The 27,679-nt window shown below is 39.7% G+C and overlaps 1 protein-coding gene and 1 long non-coding RNA gene across 10 annotated transcripts in view; one reads left to right on the top strand and one right to left on the bottom strand.

Moving 5' to 3' along the window:
* The window catches only part of APBB2 (amyloid beta precursor protein binding family B member 2), a 433,360-nt gene that overhangs the window by 371,749 nt on the left and 33,932 nt on the right, over nt 1-27,679 (bottom strand). For 5 of the 9 annotated variants that reach the window (XM_023506024.2, XM_031942134.1, XM_012552270.3 and 2 more), the window contains exon 1: nt 7,780-7,916. The exons of 1 other annotated variant lie outside the window; for it this stretch is intronic. The gene's annotated coding sequence lies outside the window, so the exon portion shown is untranslated. Of the gene's footprint in view, nt 1-7,779; nt 7,917-27,679 lie in introns of those variants that run through there. 3 more of the 9 variants (XM_023506026.2, XM_031942135.1, XM_023506027.2) reach the window with 2 other exon arrangements.
* Nucleotides 6,569-27,679, top strand: part of LOC116419849 — a 31,885-nt gene continuing 10,774 nt past the window's right edge. The window contains exon 1 of the long non-coding RNA XR_004230175.1: nt 6,569-6,876. This is a non-coding gene — a long non-coding RNA (uncharacterized LOC116419849). The remainder of the gene's footprint in view (nt 6,877-27,679) is intronic.

The raw sequence follows: 27,679 nt of genomic DNA on the forward strand, positions 1-27,679 counted from the left end.
GTCTTCCTAACTTTGGACTCCAAGCACTAGCCACTGTTCCATCTAATTTTACCGTACACTATCTATTTACTTACAGCTTGTGCTAGGCTCTGAGGACCCAAAGAAGAAATTACAAAACCGGATTTTATATTTAATCCTGAAGCAATAACAAGCTTGAGTTTATTAAACAGGGAAATGACATGATCAGACCTGAAGTTTAAGAAAATCCATTTGCCATCTACATGGATCCTCCTGAGGGACTTGTGGCTGATAGACCAATCAGAAACTTCTTCAGTAATAGGAGGTGATGCGGATCTGCAGTGGGATGATAGTTATGTCAAAGGAGGGAATTATATCAGAGAATTATGAAGATGGAAATGGCAAGACTTGATAACCAACTGGGTATGGGGAGCTGGGAGAACAATGGTATCCTCAATAGTAACAGGAAATTAGGAAGAGGGAAAGGTTTGGGGGAGAGGAAAGAAAAGGAGACAGGAGGTTTAGTATTAGACAGGCTGAGTTCAGGATGTCTACAGGAAATCTAGTTATAGACATTCCTCAGGTCATTGAAGACGCAAGATTGGAGGTTGAGAGAAAGGTTAAGGCTAAGTAAGGAGATCTAAGAAATTCCATTGGCATAGAAATGATACTTGAATCCCCAGAGCTGATGAGATCACCAAGGGAAATAAGATAAAGGAAGAAGAGAGGAAAGCCCAGGGACAGAGCCTTAGGGGAATACCCACCATTAGTAAGCGTGACTCAGGTGAAAATCAAACAAAAGAGACAAAGAAGGAGCAGTCAGGCAGGAGAGAGCAGTGTCACAGAAACCTAAAGAGAAATGAGGATCAAGGAGAAGAGGAGGATCAATAAGGTCCAAAGCTGTGGAAAAGTTGAAAATGATGACTGAGAAAAGGTCATTTGATTTGCAATTGAGAGAACATTAGTAACGTCAGAGAGACAATATGCAGTTGAATGATGATGTTGGAAAGAGGATAACAAAGAGTTAAAATGAGTGAGAAGAAAGTGAAGAATTTAACTATAAAAGGAAAGATAAAGGATAATGGCCAGAAGGGATGGACGGAAAAAGGGAGGGATTTTTGTGGTGGTGTTCTTGCCTCCCAGGATAGGAGATGTGGGCATTTTTGTAAGCTGTCCTTCACAATCTGGTGCCCAACAGACCTTTCTGGTCTTAGTTCTTTTTCTTCCCTTTCCACATGGGCTGTTCCAATTAAATTGGATCACGTACAGCTTCCTGATGCAAGACATTTCCTCTCTGGCCTTTGGGCTTTTGCCCACAAAGTACCATAGGCTTTAGATGCACTCTCTCTTCAGTTCCACGTCACAAAAAACCAGCTTCTTTCCAAGCACAGCTGAGATACCATCCCTTATCCAAGGCATTTCATGATGGTGCCACTTAGTATTCTCTCCCTTTGGAAACTACATCATATGAGAATTATAGATTCAGATCTAGGGACGACCCTAGACCCCGCTGAGCTCAAGCTCCTCATTTTCTAGATGTGGAACTTAAAGCCCAGTGTGGTTATAAAACTTGCCCAGGATCAAATTGCTAAGGAAGTTTCTAAGATAGGATTTGAAGTCAGGTCCTACTGATCCATGGACTCAGTATTTTAGTCACTGTTTCAGACACATATTTTGCATATGTTTTGTATTTACTTATATACAATTTGATTCCTCATGAAACAAAATTATTATAACTCTGCAGATGATATGATGGTATACTAAGAGAATCCTACAGAATCAAGTAAAAAGAACTACTAAAACAATCAACAACTTTAGCAAAGTTGCAGGATACAAGGTAAATCCATAGAAATCGTCTGCTTTTCTCATGTGATCAACAAAGTTGGGCAGCAAGAGATACAAAGAGAAATCCCTTTAAAAATAACTGTAGATAATATAAAATCTGATCCCTTGCTTGTTACCCCTCAGAAAGTAAGCAGGTTAAGGGCAGAAACTATTTTGTCCTTCCATTTTTTGCCCCAAATAATCCAATCAGTGTCTAAACCAGTGCTTCTCTATTAGGATATTGAGAATTCTTTTTACTCAACCAAGATGATAATAAATTAGAAAAGGGAAGTGAAAGTGAGAAACCAATTGTGATGGTGGAATCAGCAGGATTTAGAAGCTGATTGAGTTCAACAAGGATTTATTTCAATTTGTTGGAATTGTTGTTGGAGAGAAAAGACAGGAAGAGTGAAAGATGACTTTGAAGTTGGAATGTGAGTGACAGAAAATTATGGTGATATCTTCAACAGAAATAGGAATAAGCATCAAGTTTTTTTTTGGGGGGGTGGATAAAAATGATGAATTTAGCTTTAAATATGTCAACTCTGAGGTGCTAGAGGAAGTTCTACATAGAGCTATCCGCCAGGAAAAGATAACAGTCCTAGGTGATGGAGTCCTTCTAGGTCTCCTGTTAAAACATTTTTTTAAGACAGTGACTTCTCTTTTAAAGGTTTGACCATCTCAATAATTTCACTGTCCATGAAAACTTTTCCTTATATTTTCACTATCCATGAAAGCTTTTCCTTACAGAGGCACTTTTCCTTACAGAAACCAGGTATCCTAAGTTCTAGGATCCATCAGAAGCCCAAAATTTTATTTCACTTACTGTCTAAATATTTTAGATGGGGACAAGAACTCGTCATCAGCCTGCCTCAGTGAAGGTTAATGAGCTAAAAGAACATGCACTTCTTGAAAGCAAAGTGGTCTAAAAAATATGAAACAAGATCACTTTCCTTTACTCTGCCCCAGCTTTGGGGCGGGGGAGGAGAATACCTCCTCTTGCCAGGGATGAGTAGGCAAATTCCCATGGCAAGAACTCCTACCACTGCTGCAGCAGAATACAGTAAAACAGAGCCTTTGGGGAAGAAGCCCTACATGCAATGGGGAATGAATTAATGTGAAACAATACTACTAATAGCAGCATTTCAGAAGTTGCATTTTCAGACATGCTGGAAAAAGGAGAGAAAAGAAAAGAAGAGACAGAATCTTTTAAAGTCCCCCATGTCCTAAAACAACCTACATACAAACTCCTCTGCATTGTTGGTAGAAGAATTTCCTTTTCTATATTAGCAACATCTCAAACATCAGAAAACTGTCTCTTTTGCTGTGATCTCCAGAAAAATCTAAGGAAAATATTCATTCACTCAGTGAAATATAATCCAAATCTGACCATCTGACCCAGTAAAAATTAATTTTGCAAATGTCATTCTGATTAAATAACTATATGTGTGTTATTAGCCAACAGAAGGGCATTTGCTAAGATGACCGAGGTCAGGGATGATGTTCTGTGGAAAAGAGCAATCATAGAATTTACATTCAATTTTGGCTGTCACTTATAATTTTCGTGACCTCACATAAATTATTTGACCTCTTTGGGCCTCAGTTTCCTCATCCTTAAATTAGGTGGCTTGGGTTGGATGATTTCTAAGGTCCCTTGCAATTCTAAGTTTTTGAATAAAGAAATGATCACTCCAATGTGGAAATCTGGAATATTTCTTCATTTACTCTAGAAAATCTCTCCATTCAACACTATTTGAACTCTTAATTTTTCTTCCTTGTCACTCACTCCCAGAAAGATCACAGATCTAAAGCTGGAGGGGGAGGGGGGAAGGAATTTAAGGGATTAGCTATTCTAACTCCTCTGGGTATTATTCATGGAAAATTTGAGTCCACAAAGAATAAGTGGCTTGTCCTAGGGCATGCAGGTAATAGAACACAGAAAATGAAGCCTCCACCAACATGCATTTAAATGCAAAACACCCAAAATTCAACTCAATCCAACCAACATTCATTATCATCTATTCCATACAGAGCCCTGTCCTGGGCACAGGAAGTAACAGGAAGACTAAAAGATTTTGCTCTTACCCTCAAAAATCTTTCAATCTAACAACAATAGAAATATTTGAAGGAATCATTTGAATTTACTTTAAATACTCTTCCTTGTTTGTAATACAACAGTGTTGCTGAGCAATTGAAGACAAAGTAGATTCCTTGCCTGAAATGTAGCTTTTTTTTTTTTTTTTTACCACAAAGTATTCAAATCCTTTTGAAGACCTGATGTTTCAAATTTAATCCTAAACAAAGAAAATCAAACCAAATTGTTTAAAAAGGGGGTGGGGGGATCTTGTTCAATGATGATAAAATCTGTTTAGAAGATTCTCACATACCCTTGATACAACAGTGAAAGAATAATTGATTTACTAGAGCCAGCACATGCAAAATGCAGACTCTAGATATCTAAATAAAAGCTAACTTCTGTTAAAGCATCATCTTTACCTTCATCCCAATGCTTCATCACCATTGCTCAGAACACTTGTGGATCTAATTCTTTTTTGATAATTGCTTCAGGGATTCAAGACATTTTTTGGAACATCCTCACTAAGAGAAAATTCTTTTGTTTTGAGGGCGAGTTCTTTGGGTGAGGGGACAGACCAAAAGGCTTCTAAACCTAAGTCTTATAAATAAGATCAATTTGGGATTGTTGGGTTTTTAATTAGTGAGACAAACCAAATAAGATGGATTATTCTCATTTCTTATGAAGTTGTACACAATTCCAAATGAGCTCCAAAAATTGTTTTGAGCAATGGAATAAGCATATAGCTTCCCAAAATGACAACTTTGAATTATACCATCTCTCTTAATGAGAAGGCTGTGGGATGTATGTTTGGTTTTCAAGGAGTTATTACTTTATAGCCACACTGCACATCTTCTTGTACAAGATCCTGGGAGAACATTTTCTTTTAGTTTTTCCCAAGTCCTGGAGAACAATGTTACAGCAAATGTACACTGTCCTCATGGAACAAACAACAAGTTAAAGAGGTTCATCTTTTAGAAAATCCAATCTTTTTACATAATCCACAATCAATGGTATCAATGTAACACTATAGTAAAATAGTTAGACTTTCAGCCTTATTTGCTGTCAGAGAAAAAAAAAAAAGACTTAATCTTTAAATATATATGTATATATATATGCGTGTGTGTGTAAAAATATCTCTATAAGTAAGTAAATGTGTGTGCTGGAGCACAAAGTTAGGAAAAAACCTCCCTTAACATAAGCTGGCGTGAATAAAAGGCATTACTATGCATTAGATTTGGGTTTTAGCCATATAGTTTGTCTTGAAGGCTTCTGCATTGAAAGTACTAAGTCTTTTTTAGACAATTTTGTAGGGTCAAGGCTGGAATTACTTCAATTTAATTTAAGTTTCAATTACAAGGAATAGCTTGGTTTGTCCTTGTTACCCGAAAGCACACAGGACTGGGAGTCAGAGGACCCCAATTTCAAACCCGTATCTACCATTTGCTAATAATGTTTTATATCAATCATTTCATATTTTGGAGCCTCAGAAAAAAGAGGGCTTAGATCCTAGATCACTATCAAGGATCAGTACTAGAGTATTACTTTCCTTATAGCTCTAAATCCTAAAATCCAGTACAGAGAGATTAAAAACGACTTAAGAGGCCATCCCAAATGACCCTCTCTTATTTCAGATCCAGAAAGAGACCCAAATAGGTTAAGTGACTTGTTCAGGGTCACACAGTTAGGAAATAATGTGGGCCTAAATTTGAAATCAGGCCTTTTTTTCTCCCAACTCCAACATTCTAAACATTGTATCATCTATCCAGCTAGCAACAACTGTATACTTGCTTCTGAGAAATCAAGAGAACTGAGGGATACAAGAAGAATGATTTGTTAACTTATAAAGAAATATGCTGAAAGTGATAGTTTGGGGTAGGGGGGAAGCAACACTTTGAGACCTTTCTCAAAAGCTGAAAGTAAACACCATTTTGAGGTATATCTCTTCAACTCATACTCAGTTTATGATGAGATTGGGTGATTTTCTCAGGTCACAGTGAGTAAAAACAATAATAATGACAAAAAATAATGAAAGAATAACGGGAAGTCAAGCCTCCTGCCTCAATAAAGTACTTGGCCAGTGCTCATAGACCTTTGTATTCTACTGCCACCTGTGTTTCCTCAAAGTTCCCCAATACCCGTTTTCTCCCACCTCTTGTGTTTTTGCTAAGTTTCACCTAATGAAAAACTGCACCTTTTCTCTGTCATGAGGCTTTGGCATCAGAGGCTAAAACCCGGCAGTACCGACAAGCCCAAACCGAGAAGGGCTCCAGGTTGCAGCTTTTGCCCATTCCATTCCTGGAAGGCTGCCCACTCTATGCATCTTGACCAGCCTCCAGAAGCCATGTATCCCAGGCACTCTGGGGAAGCATGCGAAGTAACATCACCAATCATCAAGAAAAAGAAAGAATCAAAGAGATCCCAAATCCAACAGCAACCACTGTGGAGTTTAAAAACCGGTCCATGTGAGAAAAAAGGAAGCGGCTACAAAGTACTGCCAGCTGGCATGAACAGTTGCCCCGTTTCAGGGAAGTGACATTTCTGGCATCAGTCTGGGGTAATGCTCCGGGGAGCTGCCCTGATGCCTCTCCAAGAAACGAACCATCACGGCTACGATGTGTCTCTCCAGCAAATTCTCTCGGATGCCCAAGATCCTGCCCTTCTCAGAGTCACCCCATCTCCCTCCCCCCACCCCCACCCCACTTCATTTTTATATTTTTACCCAGAAGCCCAAGACATTCGCGGCGGCCCCGTCTCCAAGATGACTTGACACTTGCCTGTTAAGCTGCCCCAACTTTAAAGGCTCGTTCCCCACCCCCATCTAAACCACCGAAATCCGACCGAAGTCCGAGCTCTTTCCCGCTTTCCGCGGGCATCGGGGCTACCTGGCACGGTCAGGGGCGGGCCCGCACCGGGCCAGACAGCATCTCCCCTCCGTGCTATAGCTACTGGATTCGATCACCCAAATGTCACATCTCGGCTTCTGCCTCCGCCCCGTCTCCCCCGGCTGGGATCAGAAGGTAATTCCGGCCCAGGTGGCGGCTTCTCCGCATCCGCTCCCTCTCACTCGGCCATTTTCTAGTCTGAAATGCCTCCGGGGGGAGGATGAACTTTCCCCCTCAGTCTTTCCCGTGGCTCCGGGTCAGGGCTAAGCGGAGCCGGCGCATTCGTTTCCTCCCAACCCAACCCAGCCCCGCAACCCAACTCTCCGCAAGGACAGCGCTGCCGCGTGCGCCCCAGAGGGGGAGGCATCCGGGGAGGCCGGGCCGGAGGGGCAGGGGGGACAGGCGGGGGCAGGGGGGAGCGGGGCTGCGCTCTGGCTCACCGTCACCTTTCTCTTCCCCAGCCCCCACCTCCCCGAGCATTCTCTCCCCTCTCTGCCCAGCCCTACCCCCCCCCCCCAATCTCTCCGCAAAGCTGGGGCTGCCGGTGTGGAGGCAGCCGGGAAACCGATGGATCTCAACCCCAGAGCAGAGAGAGAGAGAGTGTGTGTGTGTGTGTGTGTGTGTGTGCGTCTGTGTGGGGTGTGTGTGTGTGTGCGCGCGTGTGTCTGTGTGGGGTGTGTGTCCGTGTGGGGTGTGTGTGTGTGTGCCCACTCTGAGGCTTCGGGCTCTGCAGGGGCCCCGGCGGCTCGGGGAAGGGGCGCGCCGAGCCGGGCACGTAGCTCCCCAAGTCCGGACTCGGGCCAGGGAGCCCCGCTGCAGATGCGGCGGCAGCTGCGGCAGCTGTGACTGCGGCTGTGCCCGCCCGCGGCGGCAGTGCCGGAGCCCGGGAGTAGCCGGCAGCCCCGCCGGGCGGGAGCGCAGACGTACGGGCAGCTTTCCCGGGGCTCTCCCCTCAAGCGCTCACTCCTCCTCAGCCCCCGACTCACGGAAAGGGAGGAAGGACCGGGGGGGGGGGGGAGAGAAGAAAGCGGGGCTCACCCAGCTCGGCATGCGGCTGCAGCCTCTCGCTCCTGCGCCCGCGGGCCACTCCAGCCGGTCCCCGAACGAGCAGCGCCGAGATCAGCTGCGGGGTGCAGCGCCAAAGCTTCCTACTTGCGACCAAAACGGTCTCTGCCGACTGAGCATGCCCGGTTCCGCTCCCGGACTCTCCTTTCGGCGGCTTCGGGGCCGCAATTCCACTTCTCCGGGATTTGGCGGCAGCTGGGGAAGGGGAGGATAGAGGGAGCCGGACAGAGCTGGGATGCAACTGGAGAAAGGCGGAGGCAGAGAGCGAGCACGGAAGAGGGAGGGGCCGGGAGCCGAGTGGGAAGGGGCCGGGGGCAGAGAGGGAAGGCGCCGGGAGAAAGTCTGCCATTCACAACCCCCTTCGGCCCGTCCCAGATGCGCCGGAGGCCACTTGGGGCTCGGAGGCACTGCCTCTGGGCTAGTGGACCGGCCGAGCCACGGACTCCTGACCCCGCCCAGACCAGCGCTTTGCCATTACCAGAAGAAAAAGTGTTTTCCTTTCCGATATGTTTGCCCGGGAGGCTGGGGAGCAAATCTTTTTGTTACTTTTTAATTGCCATCAATCTCTTCTCTTTGATGTCTCTACTTTCTAAGAGAACTCGTTCCCAGAGCGTACATCCCATCACCCCTAAGTCTCTTCTCCACCTTGACCACTCTATCCTTCGGTCATGAAAAATGACCACACATTTTCCTTCTTCGCTATCTCCCATCTTTCCCCCACTTTATGCTATTTACCTTTTCCTTCTGCGGCCAATCACGAAACAAGGAAAGAAAAAGATTATCCGAAGAGTAAAGACAAAACAGGAATATTCTCATGCAAACGCAACCTAAGTTTTATGAAATGAAATGTAGCAGTTTTGAAATAGACAAGCTTTCAAAAGATTAGCTCTTAATAACAGCTACCACTTATAAAGAACCTCAAAGTTTATTTAAAAAAAAACAAAACACTGGACAAATATTTTATCCCCACAGCAACTCTAGGAAGTAAATGTTATTATTAATCCCATTTTACAGATAAAGAAAATGATGCTGAGAAGTAACTTGCCCAAGTGTACTTGCACAACTAGTAAAGTGTCTCAAGAAGGATTTGAAATTTCAGGGTACCACCCAACTACAGAATTAATAACATTCAAAAATCAATGAATAACTGCTGCCTGTCAGGCACTGTGGCAATACAAGCCAAGTTTTTAATAAATACCAAATACCAATAGTATTTATGTTTATCAGTTTTATTGTATATGGACTGATAGGTGGTAGGGTGAGTAAAACGAGTTTGAAACCAGAAGACCTGAAGTTCAAATCCTCCCTCAAACACTTAGCAGCTGTGTAACCTTTAAGTAAATCAATTTCAGTCGCAGGGGATAATTATAATACCAATTTCCCTGGGTTGTTGTTGTGAGGATCAAGTGAAATACCGTACATTGCAAGCAAACTGCCTATCGTTGGGACCTATTATTGCTCTATTCCGATTATAAAGTTCTACCCTCAGAACATATATTTCACAGGTGAAGAAATTGAGACTCAGAGCAGTTAAGTGATTTGTCCATGGTCACATAAATAACTAGTGACCATAAATGCAAACATCTTCAGAGTTTTAAAAAAGACTTAGTTTGATTTTCCGCCACTGCAGCCCAGCTTCTTAGACTGTGGTTGGACATCCCAAGTGAGGATCACCAAATTATGACTTATAATCAGTAAATGTCTGATTTATTTATATACCTATATACCCACGGTCTGTAAAAATTTCTTGGGCCAAAAGAAGTCTCAAGTGGAAAAAGTTTAAGAAGCTGTGCACTACACCACTGTGATTTCCAGTGCTCTTAAGACATTCTGTTAGGGGGCAGCATTCCTATCAACAACAATAACTGTGGCAGTTCTCTCTGTAAAGAGAATCCTATTAATTGGAGCATGCCAAAATGGCTTCTAGAAATAAGTGAATAGAATAAGTGAATTTTAAAATCAGACATCTTATTGACCTTGCTTTTGGTCCTCCCTTCCCCAACCTTTAGCTTTCAAAAGATGTCTCTTGGAGGGGAGGGGGGAATTTTTTTTAGCAACTTAAATCTTAAGTTTTGGTTTTTTTTTTTTACTTTCTCTTGGAAGTTTAATGCAGTCAGTACTTCCATTGTTGAATAAATAAGTGTTGAATTAATGAAATTAACACTGACTCTCCCCCTTTCCTGATGGATGAAAAGTGCCATTTTCTGTGAAGAACTATTTCTCCAACCCCAGTTTAATGTGTATCTAATCAATCCTAGTCCTAGTGATCTTTATTAAGAACTAGTGACAATTAGAAAAAAGAAAAAGAGCATCAAAATTCTTCAGGACATTGATCAATTTGTTATTGTTCAGTCATGTCTGACTTCTCAAACCCATGTGGGCAGAACTATTGGAGTGATTTCCTCTTTCTGCTCCAGATCATTTTACAGATGAGGAAATTGAGGCAAACATGGTTAAATGACTAGCCCAGGTTCACAGAACTAGTCAAGTGTCTGAGGCCAGATGAATCTTCCTGATTCTAGGCCTGGCATTCTATGTATTCTGTCACTTAGCGGCTGCTCAATTGTGCCTTTTAGCAGCTGTTGAAAGCCCAAGCCTTTCCACTCTTGGCAGAGAGATGGACTATCGGACAATATATTGATTTGTTTTCCTTAAATGCATTCTATTCCTATGATGGGGTAGGGGGACAGCTAGAGAGAGTCATGGTAAATAATAATGACATTAAAAAGGGAAAATGACAATCAATAAAACATTTAAAAGGGAGAAAAAGAATTACTAGTTGGGGAGGGAGGGTGGAGATTGAAAGTTAAACTGAACATCTAAGAAGCAAATGATGTAGAAGAACTGTGCCCTTCACAGAATCTTAGATTTACAGCTGGAAAAGAGGTTCGTCCAGCCCTCCTCCTTTTTCAGATGAAGAAACTAAGGCACAGAGAGATGAGGGGAAGTGGCCAGGCTCACAATGCTAGCCAGTGTCTGAAGCAGGATAATTTCACTCCTGCCACCAACTTGCCTCCGTCTAGCCACGCTGACTACGTGACTCTAGGCAAGCTGCTTAAACTTTTCAGGACTCCCTCCCCCCTCCCATCTCTCCCTTTCCCTCCTTCTCGCTCTTCCCCCCAAGACCACAATCTCTGAGCAACTGCTCATTTGTACCGATTCGAGAGGCAGGCTTTCCCATGGGGGACTTCAATAATGCCCCCCTCCCCCTTCCCCAAAAGCACGTGAATACATCTGTATAACCACTGGGTGTTTCATTTTCTCCCCCTTCCCCGAGGTATTATGGGGGAGGGGATATGCTTGCTGGAAACTTCTTTCCCCTTTTAAAAACCTAAAATTCTGCTGGGCTTTCGCCATGGAGCTAGCGAGAGGACGCTGGTTTTCGGAGCAGCTTTATTCCTGGCTGGCAGGAGACACGCCATGACAGATGCCGCTGCCGCTGGGGACGCCGCCCCCCGACCAAACGTCCCGGCACGCGGCAGTCCGAGGCTCGGCGGCCCCGCCGCCCCGCTCCGGCTGCTTCCCGTCCTGCCTCCCGCCTCAGTCTTCGGCTCGGAGGAGGAGGCCGTGCGGCCGCGGGGCCGCCCCCCGGGCTCGGCTCGGCTCCGGCCGCCTGGAGTTAGCGCTTCCGGGGAGCCAGGGGGTCGGCCTGGGGGTCTCCGGGGTCCCCGAAGCTCGGGCTCCGGAACGCTCGGGGGCCCGGAGAGGCTCGGCTCGGTCCCGGCCGCCTTCTCCCTCCCAGACCGCCGCTAAGACCTGAAGTGGAGCTCCCCGGGCCCGGTCCGCCGGGGCTCCCTCCTCGCGCACTGGGCATGCTCCGGAGGCAGCGCAGGTTCGGTGGGGACGAGCCAGCCTCGGCTTCCACACCTGATGCAAGCGGCCTTCCGGAAACGCTTCCCCACATTGTTACGCCTACCCAGGAAACAATTCCCGACCCCCACTCCCCCTCCTCCCGCAGTCTCGCCCCTGCTCCTCGCCCACCCCACAGCGGAGCCGGGCGGGGAGCGGGGGGGAGCCCGCCCGGGAGGGAGAGCGACGTCCTGCGTTCGCTGGAAGTTCTGCAGGGGCTGTGGGCCCGAGGGCAGGTCCCCTCCCCCCCGTGCCAGGACCCCCCCGTGCCAGGGCCAGCCTTCCCGACCTCTGCTGGGCGGCTCAGGGGGGAGGCGGTCCCTTTAGAGATGTGGAGAGGCGAGGGGTGGGGAGGACGGACGGACGGACGGACGGACAGGGATTTCATCCGCCTGCTCCCCCGCCCTTCCAGCCACCGCACACGCTCTCTTTCCCTTTCATTGAAAAAGAACCATAATAACCGTTCTGGCCGGGAAAGAGCCCGGGCTACTGCCCGTTCGAGGCCGGAACCCACTTAATGCAGGACATTTATTTGGCGGTTCTCACCTGCCAAGGACCATCTAAGCGGAAGGAGCCGGGCTCATCACCGACCCCCCCTCCTATCTCCGCCCCGCCCCCCTCACATACAGCTGATAAATCCTCGGGTTCTCTTTGCTCCATCATTTTTACCAGGTGATTCCACAAATGATTCCCCAACTGATAAATGGTCAAAGGATACGAACAGGCAGTTTTCAGATGAAGAAATTAAAACTATCTACATGGTCATGAAAAAATGTTCTAAATCACTGTTGATTAAAGAAATGCAGATTAAAAGGACATCGCCTCATACCTATTAGATTGGCTCAATGATAGAAAAGGAAAAGGATGAATGCTGGGGAAACTGGAACACTAGGGCGTTCCTGGAAGAGTTGTGAACGGCTCCAACCTTTCTGGAGAGCCATTTGGAACGATGCCCAAAGGCTATGAAACCTCGCATACCCTTTGATCCAGCAATACCAGTACTAGGTCTGTAACCCAAAGATCCTCAAAAAGGGAAAGGATCTACGTGTGCACAACTATTATAGCAGCTCTTTTTGTAGTGGCGAAGAATTGGAAATTGAGGGGATGGATGCCCACCAAGGGAGGAATGTTTCAACCAGCTGTGACTTGTGAATGTAGCGAATTACTATTGTGTTATAAGAAATGATGAGCAGGCAAGATTTCAGAAAAGCCTGGAAAGATTTACATGAACTGCTGCAAAGTGAAGTGAGCAGAACCAGGAGAACATAGTGTTGAAGTTATGGGGTACAGCCAGTCTCCTGTACCAGACCACCAAAACGATGGGATACAGAGTATCACTGTTTTGGGGTTATGGGCCAGTGTCATGGGTTTGTTTTCTCAAAAGAATGTGTAGGTTTATTCATCCTTCAAATCAAGAAGCAAAGAGTTTATTAGGCTGTTAGAGGGCCAAATCCACAATGGTCTTTAGCAAGGAAAAGGGAGGTTAGCAATTAACAAGGGAGACAAGTTCCCTAGCAGCAACCAGAAGGAAAAAAAAAATGCCAATAAGGGGGAAGGTGCCATCATTGACTAACAGACTAAATTCATAAAGAAATTAGCAAGGATCTCCAGTATGAAAAGATCTTTTTGTAGGGGAAATAGAACCTTTGAGGTTTGACTTGGCTTTCTGATTGCATACAGTAAGATGGGTTTATTAGAGATCTCTGGAGTGGAACCATGCTCAAAAGTCCACATGAACAAAAGGCCTATTTAAGAACAAAAGGCCTGAGATGATCCAATCGGAGCCCTTCCCTGCTTGCCTCAGGGATTATAATCCTAATAATGCCATAGGCTTTCTCTGCTAACCCCATCCTGATTTATACCCAGAACCTCATCAATATGGCACGGGGCAATACCTTTCTTTCATTCTTGAAGTGTCTGTACTTTTTCCCCTAGTCTAACTCTTGGATTATGTTACTCTGGAAAAGTCATATTCTAATGAGAAATTAAATGTGCTATAAGAATAATAATAATCATTTATATAGTTCTTCAAGGTTTTTACAAAGGATAAACTGTGTAGTGTTGAACCATTTAAGCTTTTACCTTCAATTTCCTCAGGGTTATTGTAACAACTTTGTAAGATAAGAACTATTATTAAATTCATTTGAGACAATAGAGGTCAGGAAGTTTAGTGCCTTGCCTAAGATCAGCACAGCTAATTGGTCTTTGAGGTAGAATTTGAAGTGTATTTGATTCCAAATCTCTCTAAGCATTTATAAAGCCCAGAATTAGAATGAAGACATAATGACTAGTTTACCTATTATAGGTCACTGTGAACCCTAAAATTCTGTGGGAAAAGTAGGCAGCACTAGACTCACTATAACTGTACTTTACAATCCAAAAGTAAAAGGTATTTGATAGGTCCTATTCCTACTCTTTAAGTCACTTGTGGTCACTTGAAATTTTGGTAGGGTCATCCGACATCTATTGCCAGGAGAAAGATGTAGAATCTCCATATACTGAATAATAGTACAGGGAAATTGAGATTTTGTGGTCAGAAGGAGGAAATTAAAGTTAGGATTTGTCCCACTATTCAAAAAAAAAGAATGATTTTCATTTAAAACCATTTTGAAATTCAGGCGGGTTATGAACCATCAAAGAAAATTTTTTAGTGTGCGATGTTAGGTTTTTCTTTTTTTTTGAAAGCTACATAGTTTTTTTCCCTTTAGATCACATGGTATAGAACCTTAGCTTAAGATTCTATAAAGTAGAAAGTCTGAATAAACGTAAGAAAATCATGGCTTAGCTCAATGTTGACTTAATTCATGTTAAGAAAACAGAAGCCACAAAAATGAAATGCTAAAATATTAATAGCTAACATTTACATAGAGTTTTAAAATTTGCAGAGTGCTTTTTATACATTTTCTTATTTGACACAATACAGTCAGGTGGGTGCTATTACAATCCGAATTTTACTGATAAGAAAACTGGAAGGGATGGTCAAAGAAACTGTGAGGAGTAAGAAAAAGTCAGGTTTCCACAGATATTGTTAAAACACGATGAACAGAGGGGTGAAATATTTTGTTAAGATATCTCCAACCAATCACCGTGTTAGTCAAGGAACTGGCTAAACAACAAAATTCCTGACAAAGGGATCCAGGCCCAAACTGGCTAGGAACTGACAGGGCACAAACCTTTTGACTTATGGAAAGGCAAATAAAGATGATTGTAAATCTGCCCAATTGTAACTACCTCGGGTTATAAATCCAACCAATCTGAACCTTGAAGGGAGAGGTAAGGAACAGAACTAAGAGTATAAAGCTTAGTCCTGAGCCCACACTGAGTGATTCAGTGTGAATCTTGTCAGTGAGCAAACCCACCTTTCGTGAGAATTGCTGAATGAAGATTCTCTCACTCTAAAAGAGCATTGGTTATAACACAATTCCTAGGCCAACTTGCAAATGGGGAATTGGTGGGAAGCAGCAGCTCATCCTGGGCTTACTCCCCAACCCTGCTAGTTTCCCGGAGTCTTTTGATTTAAAAAAAAAAAAAAATTTAAATAATTTGTCCAGGGCCACACATCTAGTTAAATATTAAAGGTTGGCTCCCAGTGCTAAAAATCCCAAGTCTGACACTTTTTCAATTATGTCACACCATTTCCCAGTGAATAATTAATGAAAAAGAATATTTCTGAAGAGATAATAATATCTTACATTACTTTTCTGTCTAAGCATGGAAATGATATGACCCCAATTCTGTGCAAAGTTTGCCAGGTTCAAAGCACAGTTTATTTCTACAATTTCATTTTTCCGACATGGCGACTGAAGGACTTGTCCAACTCTTTACAACCCCCATTTGGGATTTTCTTGATAAATATACCAAAGTGGTTTAGCATTTCCTTCTCCAATTCATTTTACAAATGAGGTAACTGAGGCAAACTAGAGTCACACAGCTAGTTAAGTGTCTGGCCAAATTTGAACTCGAGAAGTTGCCTGCCTTTCACTTTGTGCACTGTGCCCTCTAGAGGCCACTCGATGGACTATCAAACTAATGTTACACATATATACATATTAGGTGTACATATATACAGATACACATATGGGGGGTATGTTAGGGGAGGAGTGGGGGTTAATTTGGTTCAGACCCTCCATAGGTAACTTTAAATGTCTTTATCTCAGCGCCCTGAATGTGACAGCAGAGCTAGTATGTGTCAGAACTAGGACATGGAACTAGATTTTCTAACTCCCCATCTAGTGCACCCTGCGCCTCTTATGGACAGATCTGTTGTTCACTCAGTCACATCCAGCTCTGTGTGACTCATGGACTGTAGCCCACAATGCCGTTCATGGGGTTTTCTGGGCAAAGCACTGCAGTGGTTTGCTATTTCCTTCTCCAGAAGGGGGACATTTTTCATTATCCATTACAGGTCTAGACCAAAATTTACACACACACACACACACACACACACACAAATATATAGATATATAGATATAGTATCTATCTATAATATGGCATAATATATGTCTATATAATTTATATGCACATAATTTTCTGAAAAATATGAGATTAATAGCTGGAGAGCATTTAGCCATGCTGGAAAAGGAAACCTACACACATATTTCTGTATGCATGTAATGTGTATGTGTGCATGTGTATACATATACACGTATGTTTGTGGATAGGGGAAAAAGAGAGAAAAAAAGAAGACAAAAAGTCAGACTCCATTCCTTAGTCTGCCAGCTCTGAACACTTATCTTTCTTATTTTTTTCTGCCAAGAATCAGTCTTCTATGACATTTTCTAACCATGTCCATGTCACGCTGCCATAGTGTATCTCTTTTACATCTTTCCAATTCCCTTTTTGGGGATGTCTTCTATAATTGAGGGGGGAAAGCTCATTGAGAACCAGGACTAACCAAATTATTGAGGGGTTTTAATTTATATTCCTACTATTTATCACAATGTCTGGGATGAAGTAAATGCTTAGCAAATGTTCTAACTTATCTATTGCTTGATCTATCTATCACCTACCCATCTGCCTACCCAAGACATCCCATTCCATTCTTGGATAGCTTTATTTGTTGTTTAGTCTCACACAGAATCTAAATCTGCCTCTGAAGTTTCCACCTATTATTCTTAATTCTGCAATTTAAGATGAAATAGAACAATTTTAATCCCAATTCCACAAGGCATAATGAAGATATAATGTCTGCTTTATCTTTTCTCGGGATTAACCATCTCCCTTCCCTCTCCTCTATGCCTTACACTAATTTTCATTATTCTGATGTCCTGTGGATGAACTTCAATTTCTCAATTTTCTTCCTAACATGTTGTGTTCAGGACTAAACATTAACTTTTTTTTTTAAATTAACCCTTTTATTTTCAAAACATATGCATGGATAATTTTTAACATTCAACCTTGCAAAACATTGTGTTCCAAATTTTTTCCCTTCCTTCCCAATACACCCTCCCCTAGATGGCAAGTAATCAACATATTAAACATTAATTTCTGATGAAGGCATCATACAGAAGGATCAATTGATCCTCAATTCCAGCTGAAATCATATTCTTGGGTTATTTTTAGTTTGGGCTGCCATGTCAAGCTGTTGACTCTTACTAGTTTTCATTACATTTGGACCCCTATGTCTTTTCCATACAAAATGTTTATGAATTGTCTTCTATATCTTGTGAATGTAAAATTTATCATTTTTAACCCCTCTAAGCAAGACTTTACATTTATTCCCATGACATTTCCATCTTTTTTCCATAAGAAGATGTGGATTCAAGTTACACCTTTCACCCATACTGAATCTATATCCTGGGCAGATCTAGGCAACTGTCTAAGATTATAACATGTTACCCTGCATTGATGAGTTTCATCACTTGGAGTTTTCCTATATCAAAGAAAATGGGCAGCTAGATATTGCCATACTGCACAGAGCGCTGGTCCTGGAGTCAGGAAGATTCATATTCTTGAGTTCAAATATGGCCTCAGAGACTTATTAGCTGTGTGATCCTGGGCTAGTCACTTAACTGTCTCATTTCCTCATCCTATAAAAAGTGAATTGAAGAAGGAAATGGCAAACCACTCCTGTAACTTTGCCAAGATGACAGAATGAATGGGTCATGAATCAGTGAATCACCAGTCTAGTTTCTATCTATATTTCATCCATTTAGCTTCAGTACACAGCACTAATCTAGGGAGATCTTTTTGGTTTCAATTCTATCAGTCAGTGTATCTGAAATATCACCCAGGTGTGTGTCATTTACAAATTTGATAAGTTTGATATATTTCCATTTAAATTAGGAGTTTTTAACCTGGGAACTTAAAAAAATATTTTTATAACTATTTCAACAGAATTGATTTTCTTTGCATTTTGTTTCGTGTGTTTAAAAATATTATTCTGAGAAGGAGTTTACAAGCTGCCAAAGGCAGCCATGACACAAAAAAGTTCAAAATTATTGTTCTAAATCATTAATTAAAATGCTGATTTTTAAAATCACATAAGAGTTCTAGTAACTAATTCACTCCATACATTAATCAATACTCAACCAGTTCTAAATCCTTCTAACTACATTATATCTCATCCAAATCTATCCACTTTGCCAATAAATATACTCCAGTTGTCAAATGCCAGGATGAAATCTAGATATACTAGAAATTCATGATATTTTCTGATCTATTAACTTTGTAACTTTTTTAAAGAATGGATAAATTAGTTTTGAAATTCAGAAATAAAACTTTTCAAAAAATTATTTTACCACAAAGATAAAAATGTAACAAGTTTACAGAGGATAAAGCATGGTTTTGTTATAGGACCTAGAACTTTTTTAAAGATCTTAGTTTGGCAAGATAATAATAATAAAGATGAGGCTTACAAACTTAAGACATTGGTTCAGCTCTTACACTTATCTTAACAACATTCTACATTTATTTCCTTGGAACTATTATTACCTTGCCTTGGGGACAACTTTGCCTAGCACCCACCTTTTAGTCTTAAGACAAGTGCTTGTTTTCATCTCATGAAAACTTCTTCATCTCCCTTCCACCTTCCAGGGTGAAAAATAATCTTCTTCGTATTCATTATGAATGAAAATTAATTTTAAGTCTTGAAGTTCAAGAGAAGAGATTTCTCAAGATTTGAATCCTGAAAAAGGAAACATCATATTCCTCCTTATCCTGCTAAGGCGTCAAGATTTTGTGAAACTAATCTATTTTTGTCCAAAGGGTCATATATCATATGCCTACTAACATCCATAGCAAAGAAGAATAGCTTTCAGAGATTCCTATATTATGTTTCAGTCCAGATTTCTATTCCCAAAGCTTAGAACTGAGTTTATGAATAGTTGAAAAGACAGCAACCTACATGATATTTGTTCAAGGTGCCAGGAGAGCTTTTATTTTCATTTTTACCCTTCCACCTCATTGTTGAAAAGATCCAAATTCATCACAATTGATCATCACATAATCTTGTTATTGCTGTGAAAATGTTCTTTTGGTTCTATTCACTTCACTAAGCATCAGTTCATAAGTCTCTCCAGGTCTTTCTGAAACCATCCTCCTGATTGTTTCTTATAGAAGAAAATATTCCATTTATATACTATAACAGTCCAATTGGTGAGCATTCACTCAGTTCTCAATTCCTTGTCACTTCAAAAAAGGCTGCTACAAACATTTTCGCACACATGAGTCCTTTCCCCTTTTTTTGAATTTCTTTGGGGTACAGGCCCAATAGAGACACTGCTGGATCAAAAGGTAGGCACAGCTTGAAAGCCTTTTGAGCATATGAACAGACTATTTTCAGATGAAGAAATTAAAGTCATTTCTAGTCACATGAAAAAATGATCTAAATCACTATCAAGGAGAGAAATGCAAATTGAGACAATTCTGAGGTACCACTTCATACCTCTTAGCATGGTTAAGATGATAGGAAAAGATAATGATAAATGTTGGACGGCTGTGGGAAAACTACCCTAATGCATGTTGATGGAGTTGTGAACTGATCCAACTATTTTGGAGAGCAATTTGGAACTATGTCTAAAGGGCATATCATTTGATCCAGCAGTGTCTCATTTCATTTCATATATAGAGGGGTGTGTGTGTGTGTGTGTGTGTGTGTGTGTGTGTGTGTATAGGTATAGGCTTGATTTAGCTGGGCAAAGGATATGAAAGTTTAGTAAAGTTTGGGAGACATTGTTCCAAATTGTTTTCTAGAATGGCAGAAGCAATTCACAGCTCCACCAAGAATGTGTTTGGGTATTTGTTTTCCTTGAATCTCTTCAACATTTGTCATTTTCCTCTTTTATTCTTTGTTAATCTGATGGATATAAAGTGGAATTTTGTGTTGCCTTAGTTTTCATTTCTCTAATTGTTAGTGATGTTTGGAGTATTTTTATATGCTTCTTGATAGCTTGGATGCTTTCTTTAAAATTTACCTATTCATATCCTTTGATCCTTTATCTGTTGAAGACTGGCTCTAGAAATTTGAATATATCCTAGATATGAGGCCTTTATCAGGGAAAATTACTGCATAGATTTCCTCTTCTTCCCCCCCCCCCACCTGCCCACCCCAGTTACCTGTTTCACTTTTTATTTTACTTTAGATTTGTTTGTGCAAAATATTTTTTTCCTTTCCTTTCCTTTTTTCCTTCCTTTTTTTCTTTCTCTTTTTTTGAGACAACTGAGGTTAAGTGACTTGCCCAGGGTCACAAAGCTAGGAAGTGTGAAGTGTCTGAGACTTGATTTGAACTTAGGTCCGTCCCCTCCTGACTTCAGGGCTGGTGCTTTATCCACTGCGCCACCTAGCTGCCCTTGTGCAAATACTTTTAGCTTTTAGATCACCAAATTGTCCATTTTATCTTATATAATCCTCTTTATCATTTGTTTATTCAAGAACCCTTCTCATTCATAAATCTGAAAGATATTCTCTTTCTTGCTCCTCACACTGGTTTATGATATGACCTCTATGTCATATATCCATTTAAGGCTTATTTCTTCCAATGAAGAAATCAAAACTATTTACAAACATATGAAAAAATGCTCTAAACTGTTATTGATTACAGAAATGCAAATTAAAACAATCCTGAAATATCATTTTACTCCTATCAGACTGGCCAAAATAACTGAAAAGGAAAGCAACAAATATTGAAGGGGATGAAGAAAAACTGGGACATTAATTCATTGTTGGTTGATCCAAACATTTTGAAGAAAATTGGGAATTATGCTCAAAGAGTTATTAAACTATTTCTACCCCTTCACCCAACAATGATTCTACTAGTTCTATTTCCAAACATGATTATATCTCTAAAACGTTTATAGCAGCTCTTCTCTTGGTTCTCTTTAACAAAGAACTGGAAACTGCAAGAATGCCTATTAATTGGGGAATAAGTGAACAAATTATGGTATATGATTATGATGGAATACTATTGTGCTATAAGATGATGAGCTCAATGATCTTAGAAAAACGTGGAAAGATTTGCATGAAATAATGAAGCATGAAATGAACAGAACCAAGAAACTACTGTATACAGTAACAGCAATATTATTTTTAAGAATAACTTTGAAAAAATTATTTTGACTATTATATATATTAAAATAACAATTATCTTCTTATTAATATAAGAAAAAAACACTATCTGCATCCAGAGAAATAGAAGTTTGGAATAATTTTCCATGTAGATGTGTGGGTATATGTGTGGATTTGTGTCTAATGGTAGCCATATCTAGGGCAAGGTAGGAGTAGGGTAGAAAAAAAAGGAGAAAAACGTACATGATAAATTTTGTTTATTTGAAAGGAATAGCAAGTTCAACATAGTGTGCTCTGCACTTTCATGTATAATTTTTTTATTTTACTATTTTATGGAAAGTGTGTTTTATTCCATAAGTATGTATTAATGTAAAAATAAAAACTTATTTTAGTATATGGGCATGAGGGATTGATCTAAACTTAAATTTTGTCATATCCTTTCCAATTTTCTGAGTAGCTTTTGTAAAATAATGTAAATGTATTTTTGTAAAACACATTTTGTAAAATAGCGAGACTCCCAATTAACAGGAATTTTTTATTGAATCTTTTTATTTTCAAAACATATGCAAGGAAAATTTTTCAGCATTGACTCTTGCAAAACTTTGTGTTCCAATTTCTCCCCTTCTTCCTCCCACCCCTCCCATAGATGGCAAGTAATTCACTACATGTTAAGCAGGGTAAAAACATATGTTAAATCCAATATAGGCATATGTATTTATACAATTATCTTGCTGCGCAAGAAAAATCTGATCAAAAAGGAAGAAAAATTTAAAAAATAAAATTCAAGCAAACAACAACAAAAGAAGTGAAAAAATGCTATGTTGTGGTCCACCCTCAGTTCCCACAGTTTCTCCCTGGGTGCAGATGGCTCTCCTCATCCTGAGACCATTGGAACTGACCTGAATCATCTCATTGCTGAGGATGGCCACGTCCATCAGAACTGATTGTCATATAGTCTTCTTGTTGCCGTGTACAATGATCTCTTGGTCCTGCTCACTTCACTCAGCATCAGTTCATATAAGTCTCTCCAGGCCTTTCTGATATCATCCTCCTGATCATTTCTTACAGAACAATAATATTCCATAACATTCATATACCATAATTTATTCAGCCATTCTCCAATTGATGGGCAGCCACTCAGTTTCCAGTTTCTGGCCACTACAAAGAGGGCTGCCACAAACATTCGTGCACATGTGGGTCCCTTTTCCTCCTTTAAGATCTCTTTGGAGGGCAGCTAGGTGGTGCAGTGGATAGAGCACCAGCCCTGAAGTCAGGAGGATGGGAGTTCAAATGTGGCCTCAGACACTTAATACTTCCTAGCTGTGTGACGCTGGGTAAGTCACTTCACCCTAATTGCCTCGGGAAAAAAAAAATCTCTTTGGGATATAAGCCCAGTAGGAACACTGCTGGATCAAAGGGAATGTACACTTTGATATCCTTTTGAGCAGTTCCAAATTGCTCTCCAGTATTGCTGGATCAGTTCACAAAGGATTATTTTTATACCCTAATCTGTTCTACTGACACAACTTTCTTCTTTTTTTTAAAATAGTACCAAATCATTTTACTGATTACTGCTTTTCAGAATAGCTTGAAATTTAGTACTGATAGATCCCCTTCTTTTCCATGTTTTTCAGTTATTTTAAAATTCCTGACTATGTGTTCCTCCATGTGGATTTTATTTTCTCTAGATCCATTAAACATTCCTTTGGAAGTTCGGGAAGACTGAATAAGTAATGATTTTTGTTATATTGGTTTAACCTACACAGGAACAATTAATGTTTCTTCAATTATTTATGTCTGTCTTTAAATATGCACATATTTATATTGTTCCTACTTACACTCTTAAATATTTTATACTTCTATAGTTATTTTGAATGAAATTCCTTTTTCTAGACCTTTCTCTGGGGTTTCATGAGTTATAGACAGGAATGCTGATGGTATATGCAAATTTCTTTTCTCTCCTGAAACTGTTGAATTTCAATTAATTTTTAGTTGATTCTTTAGGGTTCTCTAAGTACATCATTTATATCATGTGAAAAAAGAAATATTTTGGTTTCTTCTTTGCCTATGTTTTTCCTCCCTCTTCCCTACCTCCTTCATTATTCCTATAGTTAGCATTTCTATCATTAAATTGTAGCAGTGATGATGGGCATTTTTGCTTTTCATGTAACACTTAAGTTCTTTTCATTTTTCTTTTATCACCTTTGGAAACAGACCTAATAGTGGTATTGCTGGGTCAAAGGGTATATACAGTTTGATAACTCTTTAGGCATAATTCCAGATTGTTCTCTAATTGTTGGGTCAATTACCAACTGTGAATTAGTCTCTCAATTTTTCTACATCTCTTCCATTTATCTCTTTCCCCTTTTATCACTTTAGTCACTCTGGGTATAAGATGATATCTTAAAGTTTTTTTAAATTTGTTTTTCTCTAATCAATATTGATTTAAAGCATTTTCTCATATGACTGTATGTAATTTTGATTTCTTCATTGAAAATTTGCTTGATCGGGGCAGCTAGGTGATGCAGTGGATAGAGCACTAGCCCTGAAGTCAGGAGGACTTGAGTTCAAACCTGGTCTCAGACATTTAACACTTCCTAGCTGTGTGACCCTGGGCAAGTCACTTAACCCCAATTGCCTCAGCAAAAAAAAAAAAAAAAAAAAAAAAAAAAAAATTGCTTGTTCATATCCTTTAACCATTTATCAGTTGGGAAATAAATCATACTCTTATAAGTGGGACAGAATTCTTTATATACTTAAGATCTAAGATTTTTATCTGAGAAACTGTTTATAAAATTTTTCTACTAATTTTTTGTTTTCTTTCTAATCTTGTCTACATTAGTTTTATTTGTACAAAATTCTCTATTACTCTTTGTTCTCTGATCTATATGTATGACAGGTAATATGTTCCATGGTCCATGGTCTTTCAATTTTCTTATGATCATGCATCCATTTTGACTTTATATTGGTAAACGGTGTTTTCCCAATTTCTTCCAAACTGCTTATTAGCTTTCCCAATAATTTTAACCAAAAAATGAATTCTTATCCCAAAAGTTTAAATCTTTACATTTTCAAACACAAGTTTACTATAATCATTTGCTATTCTGCAGTATATGTTTATGTTTCCTCTGTTTCATTGATTTACCTTTCTTTATTTTATTCAGTAGCAGACAGTTTTAATAAGTACTTCCTTGTGGCATAATTTAAGATCTGATACTCCTAAATCTCCTTTCTTTATTTTTTTCATTCATTCATTTAGTATTCTTGACCTTTTGTTCTTCCAAATGAATTTTGTTATCATTTTTTTGTAATTTAATTGAAATGGCATTGAATAAATACATTAGTTAGGTAAAATTGTCCCTTTTATTATATTGGTCCTGCTTATCCATAAACTATTAATATTTCTCCAAATATTTTAATATGACTTTATTTGTATAAAAAGTGTTTTATGATTCCGGTCATATAGTTCTTGGATTTGTTTTGATAAACTCCTAAGTATTTTATAATGGCTATAGGTATTTTAAATGGAGTATCTCTTTCTACGTCCTCTTGCAGAGTTTTGTTGGGAACATACAGAAATGCTGATTATTTGTATGAGTTTATTTTATATTGAGCTACTTTGGTAAATAATTGTTTACATTAATTTTTTAGTTGAATCTTTTTTTTCCAAGTATATCATCATAGCATTTGTAAAAAGAGAGAGTTTAATATCTCACTTCCCATTTTGATTCCTCTGATTTCTTTTTCTTTTCTGAAAAAGGGGGAATAAAATTTGGAATTCAAAATCTTACAAAAATGAATGATGAAAACTTTATTTACATATAATCGGCAAAAATAAAAATAAAATCTTATATGTAAAGAGAGTTTTCATCATTCATTTTTGTAAGATTTGGAGTTAAATGGGAAAACAAAACAAAACAGATTAGATTAGTTTTTAATCTGTTTCCATGATTCTTTATTGAGTATAATTTTTTATTGCATTATCTCTGCTCTTTTTTTTTTTCTACATTAACTGGAGTGTAGTAAATTCTACTCTAATCTTTTATTTTAATTCTGTATTTCTCATTTTGAATGTGTTTCTTGTAAACAATATATTGTTTTATTCTCATTTTTTAAATCCATTCTGCTATCCATTTCTATTTGATGAGTGAGGTTATCCCATTCATATTCAAAGTTTATAATTACTAGTTGTGCATTTTTCCTTCATCCTATTTTTCACCACTGTTTATTCTTCTCTCCCTCTCTTTTTACCCTATCTCTTCTCACAGGTTTACTTCTTTTTTTATTATAGCTTTTTATTACAAGTTATATGCATGGGTAATTTTTCAGCATTGACAATTGCAAAACCTTTCGTTCCACTTTTTCCCCTCCTTTCCCCCCACCCCCTCCTCCAGATGGCAGGTTGACCAATACATGTTAAATATGTTAAAATATATGTTAAATACAATATTAAATACATGTCCATGCAGTTATTTTCCTATACAAAAAGAATTGGACTTTGAAATAGTGTACAATTAATCTCACAGGTTTACTTCTAACCCCTATCTCCCTAATCCATACATTACCCCATCCTCTTACTTCTCAATCTGCATTGCTTTCTAAAAGTCCTTCCCTTATCCTGTCCCCTCAAGAATTTTTTCCTTCTAGATTTTTATGTTATTTTTTCTTTATCTAGTTTACCTCTCTACTAATTTTATTTATTTATTTATTTGCTGAAGCAATTGGGCTTAAGGGACTTGCCCAGGGTCACACAGCCAGAAAGTATTAAGTGTCTGAGACCAGATTTGAACACAGGTGTTCCTGAGTTCAGGACTGGTGTAATTTTATGTTTTTAAGAATCATTCCATCAACTCAATTACAAACCTTCCATCAATATGTACTATCCAAGTAATGATAACTAACTTTTTAAAACTCCTTTCAAATGTCTTGCTTTGCTCATTACAAGACAGAGGTTTTACAGATCATTTGGATCGTGTCTCCCAATTACTGCTACAGGCAGACAATTTAATTCTCGTAATCAGCAGTTTCAGCTTCACCTGAAAGAGTATTGAACAGGGGCAGCTAGGTGGTGCAATGGATAGAGCACCAGCCCTGAAGTCAGGAGAGGACCCGAGTTCAATTGGCTCAGCAAAAAAAAAAAAAAAAATGTATCAAACAATGAATAAATTTAATCTGGAAAAATACATATCTAAAAGATTGTAGAAACAATTAAATGAAGAAGGAAAATCCAAAATGAAATTTAGAATGCTGAATTTCCCCCCAAAATCAGGCATAAATTACACTGACTACATATGTCTATGCATATGAAATAGAGCATCTCCTTATTCTGTACAAGTAATCTAACAGGTATCTTGCAAATGGGTACCAATATAATGGGGATGATTGCTATTCTCTCCCTTCTTCTTCTCTGGTGAGAACTGCAGCATATGTGGTGCTGAACTCCTCCTCTGCCCACTTTCAGGGACAGTGTTGAATGACTTTGGAATGGCCCAAGTAGATAACAACATGGGGAGGAGGCTACATCTAAGAGGACTAATCAGTGAGCCAGGAAAAGCAGCCCCCTTAGAAGACATTAAAAGATGCAACTTCCTCTCCGTACAACTTGGGGCTTAGTCCCTGGCCAATCAAATCCCAGGAATGGAGTTTTTGCTTTCCAAGGAAAACCAATCTATATTGCAAGGGGGAGAGGGCTAGAGAATATTGCTTCTACCAGTAACACTCCTTGACAGAAAGATATGTACAATTCTTATATCTTCAGATCTTCTGGAGGACTTTCTATCACTTAAACGATCATAGGACTGTGACTGAGCAATCTTAATCTTTCAAGGAGTCTGGCACAAGCAGTACAAAGGAAGGGGAAAAAGAAAACTAGGCTAAAAAGATAGGAAAAACAAAACCACCAACACAGAAAATTTTCGTGTCTCTTTCCAAAAAAAGTGGCCAAAAAACACTGAAGAGAACCAAACATAGAAATCTCAAGCTTTTCCTCTCCATCTCAACAATCTAGTTCCTGTGTTGGGCGATGACAGATTTTTGCACTTCACAATGGATTTCCTCACTAATAAAGTTAGACAATACCAAGAAGTTGCATTTGGAGAGGGGCAGCTTGAGTTTTAGACCCCTGTAACCTTCAAGTCCTAAGGAATAGACTAACTTGCATTGCTAAAATATTAGTTCCCTCACAAGGAATCGTGTTACTGTTTCAAGTTTTAAATCACCATCAATGCATGCTGATGAGTTTTTGGTGATTTCTTTTGCATGAAAATAGATAACCTTTCAATACTTTGCCTGTATTCTGCACTGAATATCTTCCTACTGCTTTTTTGTTGATATTACTAAATATCAACCAACCCCAAGATATTTTGGAGTGATTTTTCTCTAGTGCTCTGGAAAAGGGCTTTAAAAAGCCAGGAGATACCTCATGTCTAGACTCTTGCCATGGTCTGCTGGGTGGTCTCCTCGCCACAAATCTCCCCCCACTCCAGTCTAACCTCTACTCATCTGTCAAATTAATCTTCC

The sequence above is a fragment of the Sarcophilus harrisii genome, chromosome 6, assembly GCF_902635505.1.
Source record: "Sarcophilus harrisii chromosome 6, mSarHar1.11, whole genome shotgun sequence".
Lineage (NCBI taxonomy): Eukaryota > Metazoa > Chordata > Mammalia > Dasyuromorphia > Dasyuridae > Sarcophilus > Sarcophilus harrisii.